Source organism: Mobula birostris, chromosome 7 (assembly GCF_030028105.1).
Source record: "Mobula birostris isolate sMobBir1 chromosome 7, sMobBir1.hap1, whole genome shotgun sequence".
In the NCBI taxonomy this organism is placed as follows: domain Eukaryota; kingdom Metazoa; phylum Chordata; class Chondrichthyes; order Myliobatiformes; family Myliobatidae; genus Mobula; species Mobula birostris.
In genome coordinates, this window is record NC_092376.1 from 59,159,802 (window position 1) to 59,173,518 (window position 13,717).

At 40.2% G+C, this 13,717-nt stretch overlaps 1 long non-coding RNA gene across 1 annotated transcript; it reads left to right on the plus strand.

The window, feature by feature from the left end:
• The first annotated feature begins 11,233 nt into the window (after positions 1–11,233).
• Positions 11,234–12,370, plus strand: LOC140200746 (uncharacterized). The gene is made up of 3 exons (XR_011886719.1): positions 11,234–11,378; positions 11,463–11,600; positions 12,091–12,370. It is a non-coding gene; the product is annotated as an uncharacterized lncRNA (long non-coding RNA).
• The last annotated feature ends 1,347 nt before the right edge of the window (positions 12,371–13,717 follow it).

Genomic DNA, 13,717 nt, shown 5'->3' on the forward strand with positions numbered 1-13,717 from the left:
CTTGTTCGTTATTTTGTTCAGCTGATTTTATTAAAGTAGTAGAATCAGGAGTAGGCCAAATGGCTAATTGAACCAGCCTCACCATTCACTAAGAACGTGGTTAAACTCAGCAACAATTCCACTTTTTACCAATCTGTTGCCACATTGGTTGATTAATTTTATGAATAAAAATCAGCTTTGGATAACAAACGTCTATAAACCTCTAGAGCTCTCTTCATTGCTCATATATCCAAAGAATATGACCCTAGTTCTAGACTGTCCAGCTAGGAAAAGGTTTCTTAACATCTAGTCTGAAAATCTCTCGTAATTTTATAGCTTTCAATAACGTCTGAAATGTTCGTTTTTATACTAATTGGTGGAAAATTTAGGCAGTAATCCAACAATTGTACTGCCCTCGCAGAGGTGCTGTAACGTCAACTAGACAGTCAGCCAAACTCCATTCAAAAACAACATGTGAGTCAGGGTATAGCGTCCTAGCTCCTTGGTTTTATTGCAGATTCAGTGGCATGACATAATGAGTAAAGAGTGAAATTGAAAAAAAACAACAAAATACAGTTCATTCACTGCGCTGTTCCAGTCACAAATAGATATACACAGGTAAGTAAGAACTTAGCTAAGTTTCCTGCAGGTAAATATTATAAGATTCCAACAGGTAAATACTGCAGGTAAATAATACGTGTAAATTATTAACATCTAGGTTAGTGTCTAATACAGTGGTCCCCAACCTCCGGGCCGCGGACCGATACCAGGCCACGAAGCATGCAGGCGTGCAGTGGTAGCAGGAGCGCACCCAGCACATCTTTAAGAAAAAAGCCAAAATAAACATGCTAATTAATTACGTGTCGGGTGGCACATAATTAGCTTGTTTATTTCAGCTTTTTTCTTAAAGATGTGCTGGGTGCACACCGGCTACCTCTGCACCCTTGCATGCTTCGCGGCCCGGAGGCTAGGGACCACTGGTCTAATAAACTCAAAAATAATATTCTATTTCAGCAAAATCTTATTGATACCTTTAGCTTAACTACTGAACAATATAACACCAACTTACAAGGAATGCTTCTGGGGAAACAACAGGATGGCTTTGGATAGAAACTTCTTTTGCTCCTAACATAAACCTCTGGCCTTCTGCCAGCCAATGTGCTTTTCTACTTACTACTTCCTGGCTGCACAAGAAGTGACTGAAGTGATCAGAAACTTCTTATTAAAATAAAAGCTGAATGTGCTTAATCTTATTGGAAAATATAAATAAATTGCCCAAAGGTCAGAACACTTCCCACTGATCTTTGGGAAGGAGCAAACCAACTCCTAAGGCAGGCTTCAGGAAGGTCCTGGCAGAACCTTGGTCTGTGGTCTTGACCTTTATCTTCCAGACTCTTCCATCCATCTCAGGGAAGACAGCAGTAACCTTAGCCATGGGCCACTCATTGTGGGTAGCTTAACTGTCTCTCAAGAGCATGACATCTCCCTCTTGTAGATCCCTGTGAGCTTTCATCCACTTCTGCTGGGTCTGCAGATTTTGGAGGTACGCACGGTTCCAGCAAGTCCAGAACTTGTTAATGAGAATTTGTACCTGACTCCATTGTCTACTGAGAAGACTGTTAACCATAAAGTCTCCAAGTGGAGGGGGTATTCCAATCTTTTGAGTGAGTATCATTGCAGGCAACAGTATAAATGGGGAGTTGGGGTCTGTGGAAACTGGAGCAAAAGGTCTCACATTTGTTATCTCTGCAACCTCCGCCATAAATAGGTTAATTAGTAAGACGAGGGTTCTGGAGCAGCGTAGAGTCAAGGATTCTTCTCACCACTCCAGTCATGCGCTCCCAGGAGCTGCCCGTGTGGGAGGCATGAGAGGGATTGAACTCCTACATGTATCCTTGTTGACTCAAGTACTTCTGCACACTGGGATCCTGTTGGTCTTTCTCTATTCCTTGTTCCTTACTGCCTGCTACAAAATTTGTGCCACAGTCTGATCTTAACTGCTTTGCTGGGCTACGGATTGCAAAAAAGCACCTGAGTTGCAACTTGAAGTATTCATAGATTCAATTATTTCAATATGGATTGCTTTGAGCTCATGCAGCTGAACAACACTGCCCACAGTTTGCTTTGTGCCTGGCCTCCCCTTGTACATCTGGCGGTGATTAACCAGGGTCCAAAGATATCCAACCCAACATATGTGAAGGCAGGACAGGTATGCAGGTGCTCGCAAGGTAGATCTGCCATGCATTTTTCCTCCATTTTGCAATGGAGCTTCCAGCAGATGATACACTTGTGTAGAACTAAGTTGATGAGCCTCTTATCCCATGGTCCACAAATTTGCTGCTCTAACGGCTCCTTCCGTAAGGACTTTGACATTTCACCTGGTTGTGATAGTGCCATACTAGCAGCAAGAAGATGCTGTTCTTGGACAGGATAAGGGGATTTCTTTCACCTGTGTTCAAGTGTGCATGTTTCAAGCAGCCTCTGATGCAAGTGAAATTGTCCTCAGAGATACAAGTGAGCCTTAGAAGAGCGCTGTCTTTGACTATGGATTTCCCAAGAACAAGTGTTGCGAACTCTTCTGTGAAGGCTTCTCTCTGAGCAGCTTCTCTCGTTGGCTTGAGATAATTCATCTGGAGTACAGGGTAAGTTGCAACTGTGCCACCCCTTACACCTGTTAAGCTGGTTGAAGTGTTTGTGAACTCTAGCACTGTGGATTAAGAATGCTACAGCTCTAATGAGTGAGCTGGAAACATAAAGTGGTAAGGTTTCCCTCTTGAATCTGGATAATGAGGTGCTCACCTGTGGACGACCTCCACATCTTTTTCTGGCTTTTTTTTCTGGAGTTCACTGAGGGAGGTGAGGTGGATAAGAGCCTGTTTGCAATTGTTGGGTGAGCATGTCTAGGGAACTCTAAAGCAGAGAGGAGCAACCCAACTATTTGTCTAATCCCTGTAGATTTCTTTGTCCATTGTCTTTAGGAAGATTGTGTTTTCGATAGATGGGGCAGGTTTGTTGTCAATCTTTGTCTGGTTGAACATGGTTTAGAAGCATAGAAACCCTACAGCACAATACAGGCCCATCGGCCCACAAAGCTGTGCCAAACACGTCCTTACCTTAGAAATTACCTGGGGTTACCCAGAGCCCTTTATTTTTCTAAGCTCCATGTACCTATCCAGGAGTCTCTTGAAACTCTATCGTATGGGTCAATGTTCTGGAGAAAAACATTGGGCTTCTTTATTTCTGTTACGTGAAACTCCATTGCTCTAGCACACTCAGGATTTTGGTGATAATCACTCAGCAGATTTTCCAGATTACAGGATGTTGTTATCAATATTTCAACATGTTAGGTTTTCTTTTTATGTGGCACAATAGAATGATAACCTTTCTAGTGAACTTGGTAAACATAAAGGGGAGCACAGCAACTAGTAAGTTGAAAGAGAATGTGGGAAGTGGGGCTCTTGTGACTTGGATGATTGATGATTACTTGGTGAACCAGATAGAAAATAACATAGAACAGTACAATACAAAAACAGGCCCTTTGGCCCATGATGTTAGGTTCAGCCATCCTGAATTTCCAGTAGTCAAGCAGTGGATTATTATCAACGCTGCTATGGACAGTCCCAAGCCTGGGGTGGTGTGGGGGGGGGGGGAATGGAGATACTCTTTCGGTTGAATTAATTTTTTCCCCACCCCCTTCCTCCTCCTCCTTCATTTACCCACTCTAACCCCTTCTTACCTCTTCTCACCTGCCTATTACTGCTCCTCATATGTTAACCCTTTCATTCACAGGAATCATTTTCATGAACCTCCTCTGGACCCTCTCCAATGTCAGCACATAGTTTCTTAGACAATTAGCCAAAATTCCTCACAATACTCCAATTGCGGTCTGACCAATGCCTTATTAAGGCCCAACATTTTGTCTTTGCTTTAAAATTCTAGTCCTCTTTCAAGGACTAATAACCTAATGAAGAGTGTCTTAATTAAACTTTAATTTATCATTGCTGAACTTTAGATTTTTCCAAAAAAAAAGATCATGTAAGCAATTGACCTGAATTTTATTGATCATATTTTAATTATTTTATTAAATGGAATAGTTCTTAAAAAAGAAAAGTAACTGATTCATATTGCTGATTATAGATCAAGGAAAGAAGAATTGTTTCAAAGTTCCATCTTGAAAAGTAATTCTCCTGATCCAGACTTATTGTCCAGTAGTGAAGAAACAGAGGATGAATATTTTACTGCTGATGAAGGTTTGTTGAAGCTTCTCTTCTACTCATGCTTCTCAAAGCCAGTTCTGTGGGAGAAGTCACATCCTAAATAGTTCAAAATTGACAGGCTAATGAAAAAAATAAATTCACATCACAAATAAATTAATTGTACCTTGTTACCAAGTCTTATTTTTATTATTTTAAGACTCTCAATAATTTTTGTAATTGATGCTCAAGTCAGAAATCACCACTTTTTTCACAACGAACTATTAAAAGGACCAGTACAATTGTCATTAGCCTAAATTGTAGTAAACTTTCTGTTTTCCTTTAGCATTTATGTTTTTTTTGACAGACTATCTAACCAATATGAAATCCGCCATAGTTTCCACAGTTGTTATTAGTTGCTTTATCTCTTGATAAGACAACCCACACATCTCTGCAATTAACCTCAAACAACAGGAATTCTGCAGATGCTGGAAATTCAAGCAACACACATCAAAGTTGCTGGTGAACGCAGCAGGCCAGGCAGCATCTCTAGGAAGAGGTACAGTGGACGTTTCAGGCCGAGACGCTTCGTCAGGACTAACTGAAGGAAGAGTGAGTAAGGGATCTGGACTATTCCTCTTCTCACCCTGTCTCTTGCAAAAACGCCACCCCTTCTCGCAATTTCTCCATCTCCGCCGCATCTGCTCTCAGGATGAGGCTTTTCATTCTAGGACGAGGGAGATGTCTTCATTTTTTAAAGAAAGGGGCTTCCCTTCCTCCACTATCAACTCTGCTCTTAAATGCATCTCCCCCATTTCACGTACATCTGCTCTCACTCCATCCTCCCGCCACCCCACTAGGAATAGGGTTCCCCTGGTCCTCACCTACCACCCCACCAGCCTCCGGGTCCAACATATTATTCTCCGTAACTTCCGCCACCTCCAACGGGATCCCACCACTAAGCACATCTTTCCCTCCCCCCCTCTCTCTGCATTCCGCAGGGATCGCTCCCTACACAACTCCCTTGTCCATTCGTCTCCCCCATCCCTCCCCACTGATCTCCCTCTTGGCACTTATCCGTGTAAGCAGAACAAGTGCTACACATGCCCTTACACTTCCTCCCTTACCACCATTCAGGGCCTCAAACAGTCCTTCCAGGTGAGGCAACACTTCACCTGTGAGTCGACGGGGGTGATATACTGCGTCCGGTGCTCCCGATGTGGCCTTTTATATATTGGCGAGACCCGACGCAGACTGGGAGACCGCTTTGCTGAACATCTACGCTCTGTCCGCCAGAGAAAGCAGGATCTCCCAGTGGCCACACATTTTAATTCCACATCCCATTCCCATTCTGACATGTCTATCTACGGCCTCCTCTACTGTAAAGATGAAGCCACACTCAGGTTGGAGGAACAACACCTTATATTCCGTCTGGGTAGCCTCCAACCTGATGGCATGAACATCGACTTCTCTAACTTCTGCTAGGCCCCACCTCCCCCTCGTACCCCATCTGTTACTTATTTTTATGCACACATTCTTTCTCTCACTCTCCTTTTTCTCCCTCTGTCCCTCTGAATATACCTCTTGCCCATCCTCTGGGTCCCCCCCTCCTTGTCTTTCTTCTCGGACCTCCTGTCCCATGATCCTCTCGTCTCCCCTTTTGCCAATCACCTGTCCAGCTCTTGGCTCCATCCCTCCCCCCCCTGTCTTCTCCTATCATTTTGGATCTCCCCCTCCCCCTCCAACTTTCAAATCCCTTACTCACTCTTCCTTCAGTTAGTCCTGACGAAGGGTCTCGGCCTGAAACGTTGACTGTACCTCTTCCTAGAGATGCTGCCTGGCCTGCTGCGTTCACCAGCAACTTTGATGTGTGTTGTCTGCAATTAACCTGGTGAGTTTCCTTTGGACTGCCTGCAATGCTACTATACGCCTTTTTTAGGTTATGGCCAAAACTGTGCACGTTCTTCCAGGTGTGGTTTCAACAATACCTTGTACAAAACTTCCTTATTCTTAAACTTGCAATAGAGGCCAACAAGCCTTTTGCATTTTAACTACTTTTTGGACCTGTCTGCTAACCTTTTGTGATTCATGATTCCAAGAACTGAGAGTATTCCCAAGAGATGTCTTGTATGGATGGGGCAAAAGTGTCCATTCAAATCATATTTACACAAAAGAGCCCAGACAAACTTTATCTGATGAGATGACGTATTATATGTAGAAGCTGAAACAACATTTGAAGGTGAAAAACATGAAACCCACAGCAGAAATTGTGGGATTTAATAGAAGAGAAAAAGTTTAATGAATATTAACAGTAGTGCTATTTCCTGGTGATCAGTAAAAATTTATAATTCTGGCTAAGATGGAAAATATGCAAAACCACCAGTAGGTTAACCAGTGTAAAATTCTACATTTAAAAGAAAACAGTTAATTCTTTTAGTATTGGAATGGTCTATAAAGCAATTCTTCTGAACTGTAATTATCCAGTTTAACTATCAAACTCAGTAGACTATGAGATTGCTTCTGGATTGGTAATCCAGAATTGGTAATGTGATTTTACATCACATTGTGAAATATAATTTTAAGAGGCTTTTATTATCAACAACAAATTAGGAAAGGGAATTCTACTAGTTACCATATAATTGGCTGATACTGCCTTCATATCCTTAAAGTTGTCATAACCGGGGTGAAGTAGTGGGGATAAACTCCCACTACCTATTAAATGTTCCCAACGGCACGCATCTCAAATAGCCTCTGACAACCAAGTCCAGCTCCTGGCCTTCACGTGTGGCTTAGCTACTAAGCCAACAGAACTGTTTCTACTGACAGAAGAAGGGGAGAAGATGAGTTACTGGTGCCTTAAAACCAGTTGCTTTGGGCAGATGGAGCTCATCAGCTGTGATTGGTTGCTCACCTTGGAGAAGATCTCAAACCTCCACTCCTTTGCAGCTATAACCTCTCATGGGGAAGACTTCGGGAGTAAACCCTGAGGAAAAATCAGAGAGTACCGAAGGCAGTCCTACATTGAGTTCAACACTGACTGGCAGCTCTGCAATGCCACTGGAGCCAAGCTGAATTAGTCTCTGCCATTACTTGGGATTCATCAGCTGTATGGAGAGGAGGGCCTGCTGAATGGGCAGCATCTTGCTTTCAATATTGTACTGCCCTGGCTTGCACATCATGGAGACAACTAGAATGCAATATCCATCGTCGACCTTAAACAACAGAGGACTTTAATTGCCTTCGTAAGTGGTTTATAAAACCATACTATTATACAGCCAAAATGACCAAAGCTAAATGAAAAGAGAAAATGCTGAAAATATCAGGCAGTATGTGTAGGGCATGTTTGCTGAGTATTTCCATCAAATGGATTGTTTGTGTGCTTTAGAGTAACCATGATATGGGTATTTAATGTATCTTACTTTCCTAAATGATACATATACACTGATTACGATGTATACGTAAAATCATAGGGACATAGGAAACCTACAGCACAATACAGGCCCTACGGCCTACAAAGCTGTGCCGAACATGTCCTTACCTTAGAAATTACCTAGGGTTACTCATAGCCCTCTATTTTTCTAAGCTCCGTGTATCTATCCAGGAGTCTCTTAAAACACCCTATCGTATCCACCTCCAACACCATCACCGGCAGCCCATTCCACGCACTGACCACCTTCTGCATAAAAAACTTACCCCTGATATCTCCTCTGTACCCTACTTCCAAGCACCTTAAAACTGTGCCCTCTTGTGCTAGTCATTTCAGCCCTGGGAAAAAGCCTCTGACTATCCACACGATCAATGCCTCTCATTATCTTATACACCTCTATCAGGTCACCTCTCATCCTCTGTCACTCCAAGGAAAAAAGGCCGAGTTTACTCAACCCATTCTCATAAGGCATGCTCCCCAATTCAGGCAACATGCTTGTAAGTTTCCACTGCACCCTTTCTATGGTTTCCACATCCTTCCTGTAGTGAGGCGACCAGAACTGAGCACAGTACTCCAAGTGGGGTCTGACCAGGGTCCTATATAGCTGCAACATTACCTCTTGGCTCTTAAACTCAGTTCCGCGATTGATGAAGGCCAATGCACCGTATGCCTTCTTAGCCACAGAGCCAACCTACACAGTAGCTTTGAGTGTCCTATGGACTCAAACCCCAAGATCCCTCTGATCCTCCTCACTGCCAAGAATCTTACCATTAATACTATATTCTGCCATCATATTTGACCTACCAAAATGAGCCATCTTACACTTATCTGGGTTGAACTTCATCTGCCACTTCTCAGCCCAGTTTTGCATCCCACCAATGTCTTACTGTAACCTCTGACAGCCCTCCACACTATCCACAACACCCCCAACCTTTGTGTCATCAGCAAATTATCTAACCCATCCCTCCACTTCCTCATCCAAGTTATTTATCAAAATCACGAAAAGTAGGGGTCCCAGAACAGATCCCTGAGGCACACCACTGGTCACCAACCTCCATGCAGAATATGATCTATAACCACTCTTTTCCTTCTGTGGGCAAGCCAGTTCTGGATCCACAAAACAATGTCCCCTTGGATCCCATGCCTCCTTACTTTCTCAATAAGCCTTGCATGGCGTACCTTGTCAAATGCCTTGCTGAAATCCATATATGCTGCATCTACTGCTCTACCTTCATCAATGTGTTTGGTCACATCTTCAAAAAATTCAGTCAGGCTCATAAGGCACGACCTGCCTTTCACAAAGCGATGTTGACTATTCCTGATCAGATTATGCCTCTTCAAATGTTCATAAATCCTGCATCTCAGGATCTTCTCCATCAACTTACCAATCACTGAAGACTCACTGGTCTATAATTTCCTGGGCTACCTCTACTCCCTTTCTTGAATAAGGGAGCAACATCTGCAACCCTCCAATCCTCCGGAACCTCTCCCGTCCCCATTGATGATGCATAGATCATCACTAGAGGCTCAGCAATCTCCTCCCTCACCTCCCACAGTAGCCTGGGGTACATCTCATCAGGTCCCGATGACTTATTCAACTTGATGCTTTCCAAAAGCTCCAGCACATCCTCTTTCTTAATATCTACATGCTCAAGCTTTTCAGTCTGCTGTAAGTCATCCCTACAATCGCCAAGATCCTATTCCGTAGTGAATACTGAAGCAAAGTATTCATTAAGTACCTCTGCTATTTCCTCTGGTTCCATACACACTTTTCCACTGTCACACTTGATTGATCCTATTCTCCCATGTCTTATCCTTTTGCTCTTCACATAATTGTAGAATGCCTTGGGGTTTTCCTTAATCCTGCCCACCAAGTCTTCTCATGGCCCTTTCTGGCTCTCTTAATTTCATTCTTATGCTCCTTTCTGCTAGTCTTATAATCTTCAAGATCTCTATCATTATCTAGTTTTTTGGACCTTCCGTAAGCTCTTTTCTTCTTGACTAGATTTACAAGAGCCTTTGTCCACCACGGTTCCTGCACTCTACCATCCTTTCCCTGTCTCATTGGAACGTACCTATGCAGAACTCCACGCAAATATCCCCTGAATATTTGCCGCATTTCTTCCATACATTTCTCTGAGAACATCTGTTCCCAATTTGTCATGTTATTAGATGATTTGAAAGGCAAACCAAATAGCAGCCATCAGTGATGAGAAGTAGAGACAGACTTATCATAGCTTATAGCAGTTATAAACATTGCCTTTTGCTTTAACTCGTGACTCAATTTAGCAGTTTTGAACAGAATTGATTTTACAATGACCTGTGACATTTTAGTTTCAGAAGCAACATTTATAGATTTTATTTCATATTTGAATTAATTAACATATTTAAATAAATTTTACTATTACTTACAAAGTGACTGATCAGTACATTTTATGAAACAAGATCATTTTATAAACTGTGCACCATTTTTAAGTTAAATAATTTTTCACCAATGTTGCAGACACTTTGATGTACCAGACAACCAGTGACAAACAGTAATGTTTTACAGACAAAACTACCAGACACTTTATTAGATATCCTTGTGATCGCTGCAGTCTGCAGCCTGTATTTTCTCTTTTAAGGATGTACTTTTGAACCAACAAACGACCTGGTGCTTTTGCGATATCCTGGGGGATTCAGTGAACTGGAGTGGAGGTACAGCGTGGTCGGCCATTACTGGGGGTGGACACTGTGTCGAGGCTTGATGGTTCAAGGCAAGCCTGCAGTTGGTTCCATTACTCCATGCTGATTAAAGCATCAAGCAAGATTAAAATCATCAAAGATGAGAGCAGAAAACAAAGGTGTTCAGCATCGCCTGCCTGCATTTGACTGGTTTCCTTGCTGCTGCTGTCGGGTGGGAGGTGTAGGACTCTTGGGTCCCATGTCACTCGGTATGGGGTGGCTGTTGCCTTGCAGCCATTGGACTCCTGTCCAGGCTTCACTCGCCTGAAGCTGTGGACTCACTTTCGGGGACTCAGTAGTTCATGTTCCACATGTTTTTATTTAGGGTATTTTTACAATTTGTGTGATTTAATCAAATGGTGCCAAGACCGAGCGTGAAGGTCTACTCGCTTCAGCGCCTGACTGCAGCTGTGCTCTGCAACCATCGGGACTTGCCTCAGCACTGAACTGGTTTCATGGCTATGGACTCACTTTCGGGGACTCTGCAGTTAATATTCTGTGTGTTGTTTGTTTACTTTTTTATTGTTTGCACAGTTTGTTTTTTTTTGCATATTGGATGTATAACAGTCTTTGTGAGTTTTTTAATGGGTTCTATTGTGTTTCTTTGTTTAGTGGCTGCCTGCAAGAAGACAAATCCCAAGGTTATATACAGTATACATACTTTGATAATAAATGTAATTTGAACTTTGAATTATTTAGTCATATAATTGAGGAATAAAACCTACATAGATGATGGATTATTTTTATTTACATTTTCTGTTAAATATTAGATCACCCTGGAATGGAATACATTGCGAAGTCCAAACCTGTAGCTTACTCATGGGAAAGTTCAAAGTGGTCTGAGATTAAAGGTCATTTGAAAGAAGTTCTATCATTTGGCCAACTACTTCCTCAAAGTTGCCCACAGAAATTTGAGTATGCAAAAAAGGAAGCAATAATGAGCCAGCATAATCTTCATCCATCAAGATGTGACTCATATCTACTTGATTCCATCAACAGTGCTGGGAAGTTCACAAATATTTTGGTCCATTGTTACTATATAGTTACTATTGTCGGTATGTATTTAAGTGTTTAATCATGAAGAATCATTCGTGCCTGGTTCTATTTAACCCACTTATAAATTGTTTCAATTTTGACAGATCTTAATCAGGAAATTGGTATGGATGTTGTATTTCTAACATTGGGAAATGACCAGACTTTCAGTAATTCTGCAAGGAATTGCAATTTTATTTCCATCCTTTCTGGTGATTGTACTTCAGAAACACCAATCATAAATGGTAATGTAAATTCTAGCATCCATTCTTAATATTAACATTAAAAGAAATGGTGGATCATTTGTTGGGTGGGATACCAATGAAACCTTGTTACTGAATAATTATATATTAAGAGAGTTGATTGCTATTCATGTTTGCAAAATTATCAATGAAATATACACAAATAATGGCAGTATCCTATTTGCAATTGTGTGCTGAAAGCAAACCATTTGACGGTATTGCAATACATGTTTGATACTAATCAGAAAAATAAATTCCATATTTATTGTATAAGAATTAGTAATTGTTTTTCAAGTAAGTTAGAAACATATTATTGTATTAATTAAATGCATTAATTAAGCATTTCTTTAAATTCTTTGGAAATCTTTAACTTCTCAAATTAGAGGTTCCTAATTCTGAGTGATGCATGTGCAACCTATTTAAAATGTTAATAATAGATTCATTTTAACATGTGTTAAACTGATTGATTACTTTCTTATTGAATCATGGGCAGGATCGGAAATGGAAGGAAAAAACTTTATGTTCATTTTGGATGTCTATCATCATGGGAATGATCAGACGGAGGTTATTTTAAACAGAGCATACAAAATTGAATAATTCATTTTGAAGCAAGAACAACCCACATTTCTCTAGTTCTTGGCTAATGCAGCAAGAAACAGTATTTCAAAGCACTTTGTGTTTAGGATGACAAACAAATGGATGCTGCAAATGAAGGATGGAAAGATGCCTATTTAAAAAGGTCTCTTCTTAAGTAAGCATTTAAAACATCAAAACTTTAGGAAATACAATTAGCGGTCATACTTATGTGCTTAAAGGTTTTTGTGAATGGCTTAAGAATCACTGAGCCTCATAATATGGAGTTAAAATAAATTAATTTTCTTTATTGTTCCTGTCTATTTATTAATACAGTTTGCAATATATGTTAATAAGTTTTGTAAGTTGTTTGCCTTCATGTCAACATCAGTACATTTTTATAGATAATTCATAAAATCAACAGAAATAGTAATTTTAAATATATTTTGCCAATTTACCATTTTTCAAATGTAATAATGCTGAATATCTTGGATTTGTACTATTTAACTTTAAGGGGCATTCGTCACATATGAGCAAAAATTGACAGGGTGATGATCGGTATTGCAATTAAGCTAAATTCTGTGTTTGTACAATATTCTGGTATCAGTATTCTGAACAGGAACAGAAATCTGAGTTAAAATTTATTTGTACCACCCTAAGAATACTACAGCATAGATAAGTCCACAGAGAATTGTTGGCAATTCTAGATCTAATTTTGTGATAGTTGTGCAAACATTTTGTAAACCAACTCAATGATTTCTGTGAAAAGATTAAACATACATTTTCTATTTTAATATTAAATACATAATATGTAAAAGCAAAATGATAGTTAATTTGCAATTTTGAGTAAATTATAAGTTATTAGCTTCAAAAGTTTGCATATTTAGTATCTTGGAAGACTAACAAATTTAAGTACTGTGTTGAAAGACATTTTTTTCTCAGTTACCTTTTATGCCCCTGTTGCGGTACATCACAAGGGTTTAAATAACATACTATCTATTGACAATGACTAGGATGAGGTATATGACCTAGTGCAAAATTTCTACGATTTAGCAAAGCCAATTAACTCAGAAAATACATTTTAAAAATCTGCAACAGCTTCACTCGTTAATAAAAACAGGGTAATTCCTCTAGAATAATGAAAACTGTGGATATATGGTAATACATTATGTGTATAAAACAAATATCAGTTATGATCCCAAAGTATTAATGACACTGGAGCATCATCACTAAACGCAATTCATAATTAGAAAAATAATGTCAATGTACACTACTTAACTTAATTGTTCATTTTCCTTCCCTTGCATTTTTGAATTTAAAATGTTTCAGGACCCACAAAAAGTAATATCGATTCTATGTATTTATGTTGAAGTTACCCTGGCTCCCTAACTGGAGATGTCCAAACTTACCAAAAAAAATCACTCCAAAACCAAATATGAAATTTCTGGCTGCAGTGGCTCCAAATTGCTTTAAAAGATCTTTTGGAGTAAGGATGTACTGTACCAAAATATAAATTCCCTTTTACATATATGTTTTTCCAATTAATT